The 17,007-nt window shown below is 49.2% G+C and overlaps 1 protein-coding gene across 2 annotated transcripts in view; it reads left to right on the top strand.

The window, feature by feature from the left end:
- Positions 1 to 5,083: 5,083 nt before the first annotated feature.
- The window catches only part of Tspan9 (tetraspanin 9), a 190,023-nt gene continuing 178,099 nt past the window's right edge, over positions 5,084 to 17,007 (top strand). Inside the window, exon 1 of one of the 2 annotated variants that reach the window (XM_052174946.1) lies at positions 5,084 to 5,167. The gene's annotated coding sequence lies outside the window, so the exon portion shown is untranslated. The remainder of the gene's footprint in view (positions 5,168 to 17,007) is intronic. The other variant, XM_052174950.1, reaches the window with a different exon arrangement.

Raw genomic sequence — 17,007 nt, 5'->3', positions numbered from 1 at the left:
GACTAGGCTGGGCTTGAACTTACAGAGATCCACCTGTCTCTGACGCCCAAGTGCTAGGATTATAGTGGTAGTCATCATTCCTGGCTAATGTTGTTATTTTATATATTTAAATTATTTACTCATTATTTTATGTGTATGAGTGTTTTTCCTGCATGTATGTCTGTAAAACGTGTACATGTATAGTGCCCCCAGAGGCCAGAAGAACAGGGCTCTTGATCTCTGCGCTATCTCTTCAGCTCCTATTTATTTATTTATTTATTTATTTATTTATTTATTCATTCATTCATTCATTCATTCATTATTGAGACAGGATCTCACTATGCAGTCCTAGCTGGCCTGGGACTCAGTACATCAACCGGACTTGCCTACAATTCAAAGACTCACCTATCTCTGCCTCCCATGCACCACCATGTTTTATTCTACATGTATGAATGCTTTGCCAGCAATCACAACTGATTACCACATGGGTCTAGCACCCTTAGAAGCCAGAAGAAGCCATCAGGTACCCTGAATTTGGAGTTACAGAGGGTTATGAGCTGCCATGTGAGTGCTGGGAATCAAACCCAGGTCCCTTGGAAGAGCATCTGAGACATCTCTCTAGTCCCACCACCATTTAATTGACCAGTCTTTGTATACATGTTCTCCAAAGTAGAATCTTAAATGTGATTTTTTTTTTAAAACTGTGGAACGGCCCTCAATGAGCAGAGACTAACATTTGATAATTGCTCAATGAGAAAACTGATGATGGACATGGGTGATATGGCTCTCACCATTGTATTTGTTGATTTCAGCCACCCATCTGGATTTCACAGTTGCCGCCCACATGCTCTGCCAGCATGATGACCTCCCCCACATCCCCTCCCTCTCACAGACAGTTACCACACGCTCCTTCATGCTCTGCATAGCATGGAGACATGCCAACAGCATTGCTTCACCTGAAGCTTGTCTCCTGCAGGGGAGCTCTGCGTTCCTTGGCCTCAGTAACTCCTGCTGCGTTTCATGGAAGGCCTTTCTGTCTTTACACAGTCCGTGCTGACCCACAGCACTCCCAGACACAGAATCTGCTTTTCTCAGGCAGGTCTAATCAAGACCTTATAAAACTCACTCTAAACTTGTCTCTACTTGAGCGGTATTCCTTCTGTGGGTGCAGGCCCATTTTGGTTCACAAACATGCATGTACATGCCGATAGGATTGCTGATCGTCACATGCATGTATATGCATGCTGAGAGGATTGCTGGTAATCATTACGCTCAATGCTTAATCTTTTCCTGTGTTTTACACTCCCCACTCCCACAATACATCTGAGGCTAAGCAGGAGTTAGCATACCCCAATATGAAAAAGACACTAGTTGGAGGTGGAGTTGGCAGATTGATGACCTCCTGGTCTTGTAAATAAAGTTTTATTAGAACACAGTCATGTTCATTTATTTTTGTACAATTATGGTTACAGTTCTGCATGAGTGGCAGAGTTGTATGGTTGGGACAGAGAAGGCATAGCTATGGAGCCGGAAGTATTTACTCTCTGAGTATTTATGTTTGCCACTCTTTGATTTAGTGAATTTTTTATTCTTTGTCCATTTGCTTTTGTTTGTGAGAGAGGGTGTTGCTATGCAGCCCTAACGGCCCGCTAATGAATGTTTGGCAATTGTTCTATCTACTATCAATAAAATGGGCACAGTTGCCAGATTTAGCAATCAAAGAGCAAAGATATTTGTTTGTTTGTATTGGGGATTGAATCAAAGGCCTTGGGGCATTCTAAGCACATGGTCTAGTTGTGAGCTACATCTCCCAGCCAACAGCAGTACTTCTACAACATAGACTTGTTACTTTGTCACACTTCCTCACCCCGCCCCCCAAGTCCTGCCACATCTACTTCACTCTGATTCTTAGACGGTAAAATACATTGTAGAGAAAGGGGTCCTTCCGGAGAATATGCATTCTGTAGATGAGCTACATGGACTAGAAGAACAGAATCATCTTGGGTCACTTTTGTCTGCCTCGCTTGACAACTGGAGATGTAGGTTTAAAATCTTGGTGCAACCTGCAGGCATTGGCGACCACTACCTGCTCTAACAGGACAAGTCAATGTTGTGGAAGTAGGTGCATTAGGAAATGACTGCATCAGATGACTCGGGGCTGGAGATGTGGCCGGTGGTAGAGCATTTGTTTAACGTGCTATGGCTTTGAGGTCCATAGGAACTGCAAGGGAAGGCAGGACATTTCCCGTTAAACACTAGGTGAATTAGCTGTTAAATGTGCAGGCCAAGAAGACAAGCTGGGGTTATATGTCAATGTGTGTGTGCAAATGTGTGTGTGTGTGTGTGTGTGTGATGGACATGAGCTGGACAGAGATCAATGTTGATGTCTTTTCCTCTTCTTCTCCATCTTGTTTGTTGAGTTAGGGTCTGGAGCTTGCCCCACTGTCTAATGAGTCCCCACTATCTTCCTGTCAGAGCTCCTCCTTACCTGGGGATTACCAATGTACCAAGTTTTTAAGTACGCTCGGGTCCTCATACCTAGTAAAACATTTTATCAATTAGGTCATCTCCCCGGCCTCCTAGCTTAGTCTTTGTTGTCGCTTGAATGGCTTGGGAGGAATTCCCTGGCCTTCTGAGCCTCAATCTCCTTTTCTATAGAATGATGGGATGGTAGGGGCTTTTGTGGAGACACAAAACTTTTTGTGGTGGCACACAAGCTCTTGGGAGATGTTAGCTGTCACAGTCTATAGGAAACTCAGTGCCCTTGCAGGACCAATTCTTCCCATGAGGTGGCACCATCCATCAGCCACTGTCCCTTGACCTCGGGTAACTGGCTGGAAATGTACTTTTTGCTTATTATCATTTTTGATTTAGTATGGTAATTTCAAGGGGATAAGCCAACTTGCTATCTTACGAAACACTGGGAGACCCAGAAAGGCCAGAAATATCTTTGGCAGTCGGGGCTGGAAGGAGCTGTTCCGAGTATTGCCTGTGGTCATAGTTAAAGTGGCATATAATTTATTGTGCAAATTAGGGTGTCCTGAGAGCAAAAGCAGGATTATTAAAAGCCATGCCAGGACAAGAGGAGTGAATGGAATGTGCCCCCAGAACTTGGATGAACTTCCTGTATGGGTATCTAGCTCAAGATACAATTATCCTTCAGTGGTTCTGAAACATAATGGAATTCTTCAGAAGCCTGGTACCCATGTGTTTTCTGGAGTTCTTTCTCCGTAAGCTTCTGGCTTCACCATGAGGTCTATTTGAGTTCTCTCTTCAGTCAACACGATTGGAGTGTGCTTACCACACAGGTCATAGGTCACTTAGGTTCTTTGTGCTGAATAATTCCCTTTCTCCAGCTTTTCCAACAGCATTCCCTTGCAGTTATGAGCTCTGCAGCCTCCCAGCTCCCCCTGTCTCTGGGTGTGTCCAAGTGGGGTGGGCAGCCTGGGTCACCACTGAGGGGAGACACCTCAAGGTTCTCCGTAATTCTAAGATTTCAGATCTGCTCGTGTTCCTTTCGAGTGAGGGGAGGAGGAGAAAAGTAGCATTCACCCGAATCCATTTTCATTATCTTAGACAATCCTCTCATCTCCTAAGCCCGGAGTGGGGCTATTGGTGTGACTCTTTTCCCTAGTGAGGAGCTGATGGCCTAGGAGTCCACAGCCTAGAAGAGGCAGGCAGGATCAGATGCATGTGGCTCTGACACCGGGAGTTTGCACCTTACCAGACTGCTTTGTCTGATTCCATCACCAGGCCTGTACCTTCTCTTCTGCAAAGCAGACAGAACTGACCCTATCTGGTTGGAGTGCCAGGGATTGGATGTGAATGAGGCTTGGAAGGAAGAGAGGAGACCAGTTCTCTCTGTGGGAAATGAGGGTTCCAGGGGCTGGATTATGGGTTGAGTCTAACAGAAACAAGCTAGACTATGTGAGGCGGCCCAGGAGAGAAGTGGAAACAGCCAGGCAGCTGGGGAATACGGGGAGAGCTTTGCCATGCACACACTCTGTCTCAAGCTGGATTTGGTGGCCTGCACTCGAAGTCCTAAGCTCCCAGGAGGTCATTTGAGCAACACAGCCAGATACTATCAAAGCAAAGCAAAGAAAGAAAAAGTTGTCTTCTGCTGGGCATGGTGGGATGTCTTTAGTCCTTGCATTCAGGAAGCAAAGGCAGGAGGAGCTCTGTGATTTTGAGACTAGTGTGGGTGATCCACTCAGGGAGGTCCTGGCCAGCCTGGTCTACATAGTGAGTTCCAGGCCAGCCAGAGCCTACACAGTGAGATCTATCTCAAAACATTTTTTCTTCTGCTGAGATTTCAGTTCACTTATGAGGACAGAACACTTCCTATGACAATAAGAACAGAGAGGCGAGAGTTTTAGGGGCCACTTCAGAAAAAAGGTTAGCCTAGGTGTTTCTATGAATCCATGCCTGCACGAAGGTAGGCCACAGATAAATCTCTTGCTTCAGCTCGGCCGCTCCCGGCCCCAGTGCCCTTTGCTAATCCTTGGAGGCTCTAGCTCAAGGGAAGCAGCGGCTCCCCCAACAGGGTAACTCAGGGCAGTTATCTAACTCACACCCGCGTTGTCAACACTTCAAGTAGTCCTCCCGAAATACCAGGCAAGAATTTCTTAGGTGCGGAGTGGGGATGGTGAAGCCAGAAGTCCGGCAGGAGCTGGAAAGTCGAGACCCTGGGTAGCTTGTGTGAGCGCCCAGCCCAGGAGCTCCACCTTTCAGGCCCTGCCCTCCCTCCGTCCAGCCCCAGGAGGGTGCGGTCCCGTCAGATTAGTCGCTGGCAACTGGCGCAGTAGTGCCGCCTTGGGAGAACAGGAGAGCCGGGAATCGGGGTGCAGAGGGAGGCTTCTGGAACCCGGAGGGGAAAGCGGCACCGTCCTCCTTCCAGTGCTCACGCTGGACACATGGCCGAAGTGGAGGGGGCTCCGGAGCGGCCTCTGCCTCTTTCAATCGGTCTCTGCCTGGCCACTGGCAGCCGGGCCCTCCCACAGCTCAGCTCCCCATTCTGTCCGCCCCTCCCACCCCACCCCTAACGGGCCCCGCCCCCGAGCAGTCAGACCCCCGCCCCGCCGCCCGGTGAGGCCCCGCCCCTCCGCCTGCCAGCCCCGCCCCCTGTTTCCGCTGGCCGCGGCGGTGCGGGAGGGAGCGGAGCCGGGGCGCCACACCGAGTCCAAGCGCGGTGAGTGCTACCGGGGCGGGCCGGCGGCTCGGGGCTCCGGGGCGCGCGAAGTTGCTGGGGTTCGGCGCAGCGCGCGGGGCAGGCGGGGCCGGGCCTCGATCGGATTCCCACCTGGGTGGGAGTCTGGAGGTGCCCGGGGAGGCGGAACTCCCGGGGGGTGGAGGGGAGGTGGGAGGGCGGGTCGGGGGAGGGGTGACAGAGGAGGGGCGGGAAGGGGCCGGGGCGTGATGGGCTTGCCACCGCGCCCCCCGGGCTCTTGTTATGGGTCAGCGAGGTCTCAGGAATGTGGGGCTGCAGGACGGTGGACCTCAGGCTCCTCGCGCCCCAGCCCAGGGATGGAAGACCCCAGATGCCAACAGGGAGGGAGATGCACCCCCTGTTCCCCGGAACCTACCGGGATCCGGCAGACCGGCTGGAGACGGTTCGCCCAGGGCCGCAGATTTGGTCTGGGCCTGTCTACAGACCCGCTGGAACCCCCAGCCATTCCTCAGGCTACTGCTGGCCGAGCGGCTCTCAGAGTGACAGGGCTTTGGCACACCCCTGGATCTGAGATGTAGCCCATCTGTGCGCTCAAGTTTGGGCCTTTAAAAAAAAAAAACTTTTATGTGGATGAAAAAAGAAGAGTCTAAACAAGCAACAGCTTGTGACAGGGGCAGTTGTAACTGCATCGCGGACCCGAGTTTTGGGTCGCTTCTGTTTATTGTGAAGGATACTGCTCTCTTCAGCATCTTTCTCCGGATGGCAGGAGAAGTTGGCCGTCGGTGTAGTGAGCTCCCCTCAAAGCTGGAATGATCTTGGCTCTTCACACCGCGGGCAGGAATGCATCAGTTTACCTTTCTTGGCTCAGAGAACTGAAGTGGCCTTTTTGACCTGCCTCTGCCCCCTCCCCTGGGGTGACATAGGCATTTCCTCCTCCAGGAAGCTTTCCTGGACTAGTGGAAAGCACAAAGACCTCGTGCTTTGAACCTGTCTGCTTCTTCTCTATGCAGAACAGCCTCCGGGAAGGGTGTGTGTGTGTGTGTGTGTGTGTGTGTGTGTGTGTTGTCCATTCCAGGTGCGAGAAATAGGAGAGGGATTGTGAAGCATCTCAAACAATGGATTTGGCAAATCATTTATATTTAGCTGAGGAATGCAGGCAGGAGTCAGTCCTCTATCAGCCTGGCCCTGGTGCTTAATGTGGCTGAGTCTAAAGTTGGGGGAGGGGTGAGAGGGAAGGACATTGGGATCTATACAACTCCATGTGTTACTCAGGTCTTTTAATTGAAGACCTACTGTGCACAAGACCAAGACCAACGGGAGTGCTTCAGAATGGAATGCTGTTGTCTTTTCTTCTAGTTGGTCTGCTTGGGAGGGCTCTTGAAGTCTATGAACAGAGATGTAATATTAATACTAATAACTAGTTTTCATGTGGTAATTTATGGTAAGCCAAATGCATTTGCCTCACATACGCAGGATTTACTGTTAATGATCTAGACTTGTCCTTGGAGTCTTACTTTTACCCGCCCTATTGGTTAGGGAGATGGCACTAGAATAAATTATCTGTAATGTTACAAAACTTACTGAGAGTGAAGTAGGGCTGGATCTGGAAGCTTCTTAGTGCACCTGTCAGTCTCCATCTCAACCGAGCCTATCTGCTCCCGCCCTTCAACCATGCCTGAAGCCTTGGGCAAGTTTCTGTCCATCCCTGCTCCCCGTTTTGAAGGACCAGGTTGAAGTCTCCAGGGCCTCTTCCAGTAGCACTTAAACTAACACGTAACATGATCTCAGCACCCAGTTAGGCTTTTTTCTATTCATTTTTAAGTTAGCATACAAAGTAATAGTTTCCATTATGGCATTTTTGTATGCTTTTTTTTTTTCTTGAGCCTTCTTGCTTTCCTCTTCCTCGTTCTTCCTGCCCCACCACACTATTTTTTTTTAATTTTAGGTTGTGTATGTATTATAAGTATGTGTATGTGTTTGCATGTGTAGGTAGAATCTAGAGGTCTCTATTGGGTGTCTTCTTCAATTGTTTTTCATCTTCTATTGGATTTATTATATATTATATACATATCCATATATAATATATGCATGAAAGTAATATATATACATATATAATATATATACATATATATATTTGAGATAGAGTCTCTCACTATGTATATGTAGCCCTGGCTAGCCTGAACTTACTATGCAAACCAGGCTGGACTTGAACTTACAGCGATCTGTCTGCCTCTTAAGTACAAGTTTAAGGGTGTGGCACCTTCCCTCCACTTTCTGCTCTCTGTGTGGGTGTAATGTCTTCTTCGTCTCTTGCTGTGTGTGTATACCTTAAGCTTGCTGGCCTTCTCCATAGGCATTTCAGAGAAGCAGCCTGCTTTTCTGGTATGCAGTGTGGCTGTGGTGTGGGCTGGTTTACAGGGGTTTCTCCCTCCTCCCTGGCTCTGTGACCCCAGTGCACCTGGTCCTAGGAAGTGAAGGAGGAATTGAGGTAAGGCTTTGGGCAAGCGCTTTCAACCCTCTTGGCCTAGGCTTCCTGCTTACACAATGAGGATAACAATACAATGTTTCCAGGGCTGTGGGAAGGAACCCTGACTTAGTGCTGGAGGGTGAAGCCTGTAGCTCAGGGCCTCCTAACACAGCAGGTGCGCAGTCAGTGGAGGCTGTTATTTATAACCTAGTCGGGTGGCTAGACGAACATGCTGGGAACATGAGGACAAGACTTCTCTTCTCCCACTGAGTCTCGGGGCTGCTGAGGTGACCATCTCTGCTCACTAAGAGCGAGTGGATGTGATCCAGGTAAACTCACCTTCTCTTCTCTTCCGCCCTAGGCCGCCTGTTTAGCTTCCTCTTCTACTCTTGCCCTTCTAGGAACCCACAGGTCCAGCCAGACTCCTCCTCCAAACATGCTTTGGCCATTTCTTTTTAGCCCCAGAGTTTATTCTGTTCCACCTTCCTGAGTGTCCTTCCGATTTCTCTCTTTCTGTCGCCCGAGACTCCATTCAGTTGTAGCTCTTTTCAGGGGACCTTCTGAGTCACCCTCTTCAGTGAACTGTTGCTTTGGAATTCCTGTGGCATTTTGTGTCTTTACCTGTCTTTTGCTAGGCAATTCCTCGATGAATTTCATCACCTCCCTATCTTCATCATCATCATCACCATCATCATTTTTGTCTTTATTATTTTGAGACAGGGTCTTGCTATATAGTCCAGGATAGCCTTGAACTTGTGATCTTTCTACTTCTGCATCCAGAGCTCTGAGATGACATGCATTTACGACCATGCCTTGCATCCTATTAAATTTTTGTGCTACGTTCTGATGATATATAAAATAAAAATGATCCAAGTTGCAAGGTGTGATGCAAGTAATCCCAGCACTTTGAGGCTGAGGCTGGAGGATCAGGAGTCTAAGGTCATCTTTAACTACCTCCTCTGAGTTTGAGGCCAGATTGGAATGAATGAGACCCCATCAAAAAGAACAAAAACAAACCAAAAAAAGAGTCCTTGTTTTTTCTTTTTTCTTTTTGGACATTCAGTCAAGAAGTTAGGAAGGGGGTTCACAAAAACCACAGTTTAAAGTACAAAGTGAGATATGGGGCTGTGTGCCATAGTTCCAGATATTTGGGAGGCTGAGGCAGGGGGATGGCTTGGACCCAAAGTTTGAAGCCAACCCTGGATAGCATAGTTTAGTGAGTCCTTCTAAGAGCAGGATGTTGTGAGACATCAAAGTTTCAGGAGTAACCCTGATGGAGGAGGTATACTTCAGGCAGCAGGAGGTGAGAGATACCAACTTCAAGGGGGCCTGGTTTCCTGGGAGGAGGGAGGAACAGCCTGAGGACAGATGGGAGATTAGCTCTGCAGGGCCAGTGAAGACACCTGGATGAGCCACACTGAAGGTGGCTTCAGTTGTCCAGCCAGGGGATGAATTCCATCCATCCATCCATCCATCCATCCATCCATCCATCCACGAGAAATGGAGTGCCTGCTGTGTGCAGGCATGAGTTGGCAAGCCTTGGGAGATCCTGGGATGCTTGTGGTTTTGGCATGAGGGTCACAGAAGCAGGTCTGGGCTCAAGGAAGTGATTGATGCATGGAAATCATGGTGAGTGGCTGGGACCTGCCCGGAGTGGTAAAGACGATGAGACCCAGAGAGACTTTAGGAGCAGGACCATGTGTGAGGGCTGGGGTGTGGCTCCGTGGTAGAGCACGTTCCTAGGATGTGTGAGGCCCTAGGTTCCATCTTTATCATTGCAAAAACAAAAACAAACAAACAAACCCAAACCAAACAAAAAAGGACTGTGAATGTGTCACTGGTAAGGAGATAGACAGACAGTTCCAGGCTGTAGCCCTCAACAGCTGAAGGAGTTTCCCTGATCTTTTAGTAACCTTGACTCAGGCCAAACCAGAGGTTATGGCTTCATCACAGACAAGAATTTCAAGTATGAAGCAGCATTGGAGACTTTTTAAAAAGTATTTTGGTATAGACGGGGTTAGCAGGGAGAGAGGTGCTTAGAAAGAAAGCCATCAGAGGAGATTGTGGGTATGGGCTCTTCAGAATAGTATCATCGTTAGTTGTCTTAGTATTAATCATATGTGCACTTTTGATGGCTGTCAATTTATATTTTAAAAGCTTGCCTAGACCCCCCCATCCCCTCTTAAATTAGAAAGAGTTGAAGTAAAATATTTATTTATTTTGTTGATGTTTGTGGATGTGCGCATGTCTCTGTGAGTGTGGAGTCAGGGGACAGCTAGTGGAGTCCATTCGCTCCTTGCGCCCTATGGTTTCCTGGGGATTGAACTCAGGTCATCAGAGTCTTGCCCCTTAACCGCCTCCCTAGCCTACTCAGCCTGTTTTGATGTGAGGTTATAGGGTAGCTCTGGAGAAGCCTCGGATGGAATTATAATACGATCAGGTAAAATTAAGAGCCACCAAAGTTGCACAAGGAGTTTAATTAGTCCGTGTTCTTTCCCTGCAAATAAGCTTTCTGGTCAGGTTCCTAGAAACTCGCAGACACGTCTGGGAATGGGGAAAGGCTTCAAGCAGTTGTCATTGGCTCCGGAACGCTTGCTTCTCCGCTGTGAGAGGTTTTAATCAGAATCTTGGTGAGGGGCTGCTCTCCCTTCTCATGTCCCTGTGATTTTCTGACATTCTGTCTTGCTTAACATTGCTTGGCAGGAGCTTGGAGAGACGGCTTAACGGTCGAGTGCTTGTTACTCTTCCAGAAGATCTCTTGCTGGTTTCTAGCACCAGTACCCACATAAGGTGCTGACACCTCCAGAAGATCTAGCATCCTCTTCTGGCCTCTACACACACACACACACACACACACACACACACACACACACACACACAAACACACCTTCCCATAAATAAAGACAAATATATGTAAAAAATATGCATAAACCTTACAAAGAGTTTCTTGGATTGGGTCAGGAAAGAAGCATGCTTGGGAATTGGCATTGGATCTGAGTGAGGTCTGATTGCTACACTGTTTCCAATGAGTTTCGTTTTTCTGACTAGTTTCTGAGTATCTTTAGGATGTGGCTTCTAATAGCCTCTGATATCCCTGTTGTCCTCACTACTCAGAGGCGAACACCAGGCTAGGCTCAGAGCAGTTTCTTGATATTCACAAGAAATGATCCTTGGGTCTTCTGGAATTCCAACTTTGCCCCCACAGCAATATTTGTACACTGGCCCAGTCTTCTCCGGGGTCATGTTTCTGTGGGGAGTCAGATGTTTCCTGTGTCTGTCCTCATATCCCAAGTTGACTGCCGGTAATGTCTGCTACAGTTTCTCTTTCTCTCCTTGACTCTTTTTCTAGCAAGTTGTAACTGCTCCTCTAGAGTTGCTGTGGGTATGGAAGATGTGGGAACAACACAGTTCCTTCCTACCAGCCCTAAGGTATAAGGAAACCAAAACCTTATACCTCGGGAAAGTTACAGACTCTTACATGTAGGTGAAAATTGTAATACTAAATCACTGGATTTAGTCTTTAGTCTGCCAGTCTATCCTGGGGATGGTAAGTATATGACATGGATATTGTTACCTACAAAACTGCCTAGAGCAGACATTACTAATCAATCACATCTGCCTTTCCTGCTGAGCTCGGGCTTGGGTTGTGCTCATAACCCTTTAGGCACCCACCGCCAGCTAAGTGGAGTTGGCACCTCAGCTGGAACCCATTTGCCATTTCTGGCCTTTGCCAGTCGTTGAATGAGTGGGTAGGAGACGGCTGCCCTACAGAGTGGCTTTTGCTGCCTGGAATTTACCCTGGTGTGCCTTCACAGCGGAGCAATGATTGAGGTTTGTGTTTTCATGTCGGAGCATCTCAGGGCCAAGCTGCTTGCAAGAAATACAAGGACACCAGGACTATGTCAGTCTGGTCCATCTTGTGCTAAAACCTCCTTTCCTCAAAAGCCTGTCTGAGGCCAGCTTTGAACACTTACCAGTGTGTATGTGTGTGTGTGTGTGTGTGTGTGTGTGTGTTTGTGTGAACGCACGCGCACATACCACAGCATGGGTATGGACACCTCTTCGGAAGTCAGTTCTCTCCTCCCTCTTCTCCTTGGTTTGAGGCAATGCCCATTGTTTCTGCTGCTGTACTGGATCCAGCTGGGATGACAGGAAGTCCTGCCTTCACCTTTTGCTTGAGTTCTGGGGGGTGGGGTGGGAGCTGAAATCTGGTTGTCAAGGCTTTCCCTGCAGCACTTCTTACCTGTGAGCCATCTCCTTAGACACCCCACCCCCAACCCTGGCCAAGGCCAGATTTTTACTGCGTACCTGGGACTGTATGTACTGGGCTAGAATTTGCTATGCAACTAAGAACTTGAGTTCACAGACTTCCTGCCCCAGCCTCACACAGGCTGGACTTACAGGTGCAAAGTCAAGGTGTTCTGTAACCATGGCCTGGGCCTAGCCTGGGAGACTGTGCTCTTGACTTTGAATTCCATTTTGCGGTCAGGAGAGGGTGGTTTGGAGGAAGCACGAGGAACCAGTAGTTCCCAGCGAAGACTTCCCCAGTAGGCTGGGGAGTCTGGTTGGAGAGGCTTCCTACAGGCAGGCAGGCTAGAAAGAAGCTTTGGGAACCTCCTAGTCCCGGGTGCTGCCCTTCCAGCCAGCACCAGGAGCGCCCACCGCCCACCGCAGCTCCTCCAGGCTCCTGGATCCTGCTGATGGAGTGTCTTTGTTCCCAGGGCTTACACATTTGGGCCCCTGCTGAGCTTGTCTTCCACAAGCTGCTAGCAAGAGTGGAGGGGATGCTGCTGATTCAGGTTCCCTGTGTGAGCTGCGCACAGACCTGGCCACATTACGTTTTAATTTATGCGCGTTTTATCCCCTGGCTTCTCCCTGCTGGGTGCCTTGTAAATCTCTTACCTTCTGTGAACCCTGGAGTGTGGTTGGTGGAGGAAGGAGGAAAGGCTTTGATGGTACATGTCTGGTGGCTTATTTCTGCCAAAAGAGTCCTTGCCTGTGACCGTTGAGTGGCCCAAGAGCCTCTTGTCCTGGCAGGTTTTGCACATTGACGTTAGGGTGTCTGCGTTTGTAATTTGTTAGCATTTAGCCCCAGGTTTTGGGTTTTTACATGTGTCCACCATGAATTTAATGTGGTTCTGTTTAACAGTGGCTTAAATCTCATTTTAAAATATGAGGCTAACAGAGGTTAACATTCATAACAGTCCCAAGAGGTAGCATTTTACAGGAACAGTGGCTAAGGCTGAAGTTCTCTTTCTTGTGGAGGATAGAACAGAGACCAGCCCAGGAACTCTCTGCACCTTGACATCTGCTGACCTAGGCAATTTCTTATCAGCCCCTGGGAATCAATCTCCTGCAGGACTCACCGAAAGGACTCAGACGAAAATCAGGAGCTCTCGTGTGTTTTGGAGTGGGGTGGGTTAGCTCTGGGTGACCTGGAACTCCCTATGTAGACCAGGCTGGCCACGAACTAACAGATCCAGCAGCTTCTGCTATCTGAATGTTGGGATTAAGGTTGTGTGCTCCCATTTTTAAGTCCTTCTCCTTCTTCCCTGGCCTGCAGCCCTGTGGTGCCCGCTCTTAAGGACTTAGGAACAAAGGATGGTTTTCCTGGGCACAGCCCCATCCCAGACCCTGTTGTCTGTGCTCCTGTTGGGCCTCACAGGCTGCATGTGGAAGGGACCTTCCCAGGAGACTTGCGTCACCCCGGGCAGACAGACAGCTTCTGACATCATGCCTTTCTCAGCCAGGTGACTGAGGCTTCCTCCTGCACATCTGTGTTGACACCCTGAGTGAGAGAGACCTTGTGAAGGGCTTAGCAGACAGGAAGTTTGTCCTGACTGATGGGCTGCGGCTTCTGGGGCTTGGGTTTTGCCATTTCTCGTCATGCTTGTGAGAGCCGGGAATGATGTCCCACTCTGTGGAGGGCTCAGATTCTGGCTGCTGCCTTTCATTGCAGGTGGCCTTTGTAAAGTCATTCGGGCTGGGGGACTGGGCACTAAGGTCCCTCTAGTTCTTGCCCAGGTGGTTTTCAAGGTGAGCTCTGTCTGGAGTTAGCTTCCAGACCCAGGCCTTACTAAATCATCTCCTCTAAAGCTCTCTTTGCTGCTGGCCTAAAGCAGGGAGGAGGAGGGAGGGACGAACGTTAATGAGTAACTGCAGCTCTGATTTCTGATGGAGGACAGGGATTGTTTAGAGAGATGGCTGACCGTCTGGAGGTGGCGGTGGCCTGTTCCGCAGCCTCCCTTCTGGCCTGTTGAGTTGCTTCTCTTCCCTTCTCAAGGACTTTATATTTGGACTCCCCTCCACTTAACTCTGTCCTGCTAGGTTCTTCCCTTTTCTTTTAAAATCTGCTCTGGGAATGAGCCCCAGGGTCTCACGTGTGCCAGGAAAGCTCTCCACCGGCTCACACCCCAGCTTCAGATCAGCAGCCTGCATTTGCATTGTGACTGCAACAGAGGCCAGTGGCTGCTGTCCTGAGCCTTGCAGCTTCAGCTCCTGTGGAGGCCACAGGCAGTTGAGGAGAGACCACCACCAGCTTTAGAACTTTGGCTTCTAAACCAACACAAACCAAAAAGCCAGGTAGAACTGGGCTGGGCTGTGAGGACGGGGAGGGCACACAGGAGTGTCCTTTGGCCACGTGAGCCTCACATCCTGAGAGCTCAGTTTGTACTCCAGAGCCAGAGGAAGCATTTTGCTTCTTCTGACCTATCCCTTGGTTAACACTGTGTGTGCTTTGACTTTGGCACGCCCTTGCATCCTGTTTCCCCCCTTGCAGTGGGGTATCTGGAAGTGACTTTCTGAGCCTTGGCACTGTCTCTGCTCTCAGAGCCAGTATTTACTAAACCGGTTAGTCTTGTGGGTGAAGTGGGCAGAGAACAGCCAGGAGACCTTGAAGGTCAGGAAGCCCCTAGATAGTTCTGGGCCACCTTGATGTGTTGGAGAGATCTGACTGTCCCTGCAGGATCTCTGACGGGCCCTTGATCTCTGGGGTAGTATTCTGTTTGGTTTTAGTTTGGTAACTTAGAGCAACTTTGTGCAGATTTGAAAAATTAAAAAGGCACTTCCCAAGCTGGGTGTGGTGACACACACCTTTAAATGCCTTAAATTAAGGCAGAGGTAGAGGGATCTCTGTGAGTTCAAGGGTACTGTAGTCTAAATAGCAAGTTCCAGGCCAGACAAGGTATAAAAGGAGACCTTGCCTCAAAAAATAAAACAGAAACAAAAACCATAGAAAGAAAAATGGTAATTTCTTAGATTAGAAAGAAAAACTGAAATACGTGCACACACACACACACACACACACACACACACACACACACACCCTTCTCATATTATGGAGTACACACAATATATTCCCCTCTTAATGATGGGAGTATTATTGTTGGTTCGAGGTCAGAGCCTCCGGAGGAGTGGTGCATGGGGAGTCATCTTGGTCAGAGGTAAGCCCAGAGTTCACTTGTAACAGGGTCTGATGATGCACATGTGTGTTAGTGTGTTTGTGCATGCCTCACTGTGCCCATGTGAGTCTGCACAGACAGGAACGTGGTGGTGGTGTTCTGGGACTCCGCTGAGAAGCCCAGCTGTGGCCTCTCAGTGGATCAGCGTGTACCTGTGCCTCTCTTTAGTAGGCATAGTACTGGGAACTCTGCCTGCTCCCTGTGCTCTGGTGAGCTGCCATGGAGTGGTGTGCGCAAACACTTCAACCAGCCTGAGGGTGGAGGTGCCAAGGACCAATGAGCAGATCTTGTCTCAGCAAGCCCCTAGCCTCGCTGGGCCGCAGCCTATGGGAGGTGTGCTCTGAGCGGCAGGGTGTCTGGCTGGGTTTGAGTGGAGTGCGTGTTTTCGGGTGTGTGCGCACTCAGAGTGACATGTTTTGTTTTAGAGAAAATGAGGTTGAGGTCTGGGCTTGCAATTTTCCACTTGTCTTAATCCTGGGAGAATCTAAACAGCTTTGTTTAAAAATTGGACATGGAGATTGCAGGGACCCGAGTGAGGAAGAGCTCTTTGGTCTCTCAGGAAGGCAATTAAGTTTGCAGCCAGCCTGTGGACTTGTGTGGCTATTATGTATGTATGTATGCATGCATGCAGCACGTGGAACTCCTGGTTAACGAGGCAGAGCACTTGCGACATAAACCGTGACACGAGTCACTAAATAGACAGTAGATTGTCACTGGGTCTCACTGGTTTGCTGCAGAGGATAGTTGGGAATGGGGGAGGGGAAGTGCCAGGCTGGGAGGGGCAGAATAATACAGGGCAGTCCATCAAGGGAGGACTGTGGTGAAGGGGCTGGACTTTGGGTAGATTCAGGAAAGGGGCTCTGTGTGCTTGCAGGGGTGGGGGTTGGCAAGCTTGGAGATTGGTGGAGACAAGTGCTGTTTGCATAGAGAAGGAGTCTGCTGGCCAGGAGGGTGGGGTCCTTACTCCCAGGTGCCTCAAGTGCTCCCCAGAGCAGAGCGGTTTGGGTTTGGGAAGACAGCCCTGGGAAGCAGAGGCTGGGGAATGAGAAAGGATGCTTCAGCAGACACAAGCTTGGAGCAGACACCAAAACGAAGTTTCTAAGACAGCAATGGCCTCTGCTTCTTCCTCCTCCTCTGTCTATTGTTGTAGACATAAAACAGATATTCAGAATTACATAAATTATAGAAATGGAAAATCTCCCCCACTTCTGCCCTTCAGGGATGATGGTCATTAATCCTTTGGTTTGTGCTCTTTCCAGATGAAAATGTATTTTTTCATGTTTGTTTATTAATGGTATATATACATGTCAGAGGGTGCATGTATGAGGTTCAGAGGGCAATTTTGTGGGAGTCAGTGTCTCCTACCTTGTGAGTCCTGGGATGAAACTTAGGGTTTTTAGGCTTGGGAGTGGGTACTGTTGCCCACTGAGCCATCTCCATGACACTTTCCAGATATTTTTATGGTAAGCTGGCATCCGGCCGTTGCCCCGCTCGACTTCTCCTTCCACAGGTCGGCTGGATCATTCACTCACTCTTCAGCCATCTTTCCACAGCAGCATGACCCCATTCCTCTCAGTGGCTGCGCAGACTAGCTGAATGGCTTTTGTGTCAGTTTTCTAAGCAGCAGAATAGCCGGCTCCAAGACTCAGTGGGTTCAGGTAACTGCTGTCCACCTCGTCTCTGTGCTGTGGGTTGCCTCTGTCTTCTGAGCTCGGCTGCCTGTGCCCATGCCAAAGCTTTAACACGGCGGCAGTCCACTGGTCACTCTTCAGATCCTGGAGGGTCCTGGGGAGCCTGGCTCGCATGTGGGGCGGTTGACTCTGGCTCTCAGGTGGTCCCCTACAATATGCTTTCTCACTATGAAGGAAGCTAGCAGTCTTTCAGTTGAAATCTGTTAAGTGGCACTGAGATCTGGGCTCTGAATGCTCCCAACA

Source organism: Apodemus sylvaticus, chromosome 2 (assembly GCF_947179515.1).
Source record: "Apodemus sylvaticus chromosome 2, mApoSyl1.1, whole genome shotgun sequence".
In the NCBI taxonomy this organism is placed as follows: domain Eukaryota; kingdom Metazoa; phylum Chordata; class Mammalia; order Rodentia; family Muridae; genus Apodemus; species Apodemus sylvaticus.
Note: the sequence above shows the minus strand (reverse complement) of the source record. Positions and strands in the feature narration are given on the sequence as shown.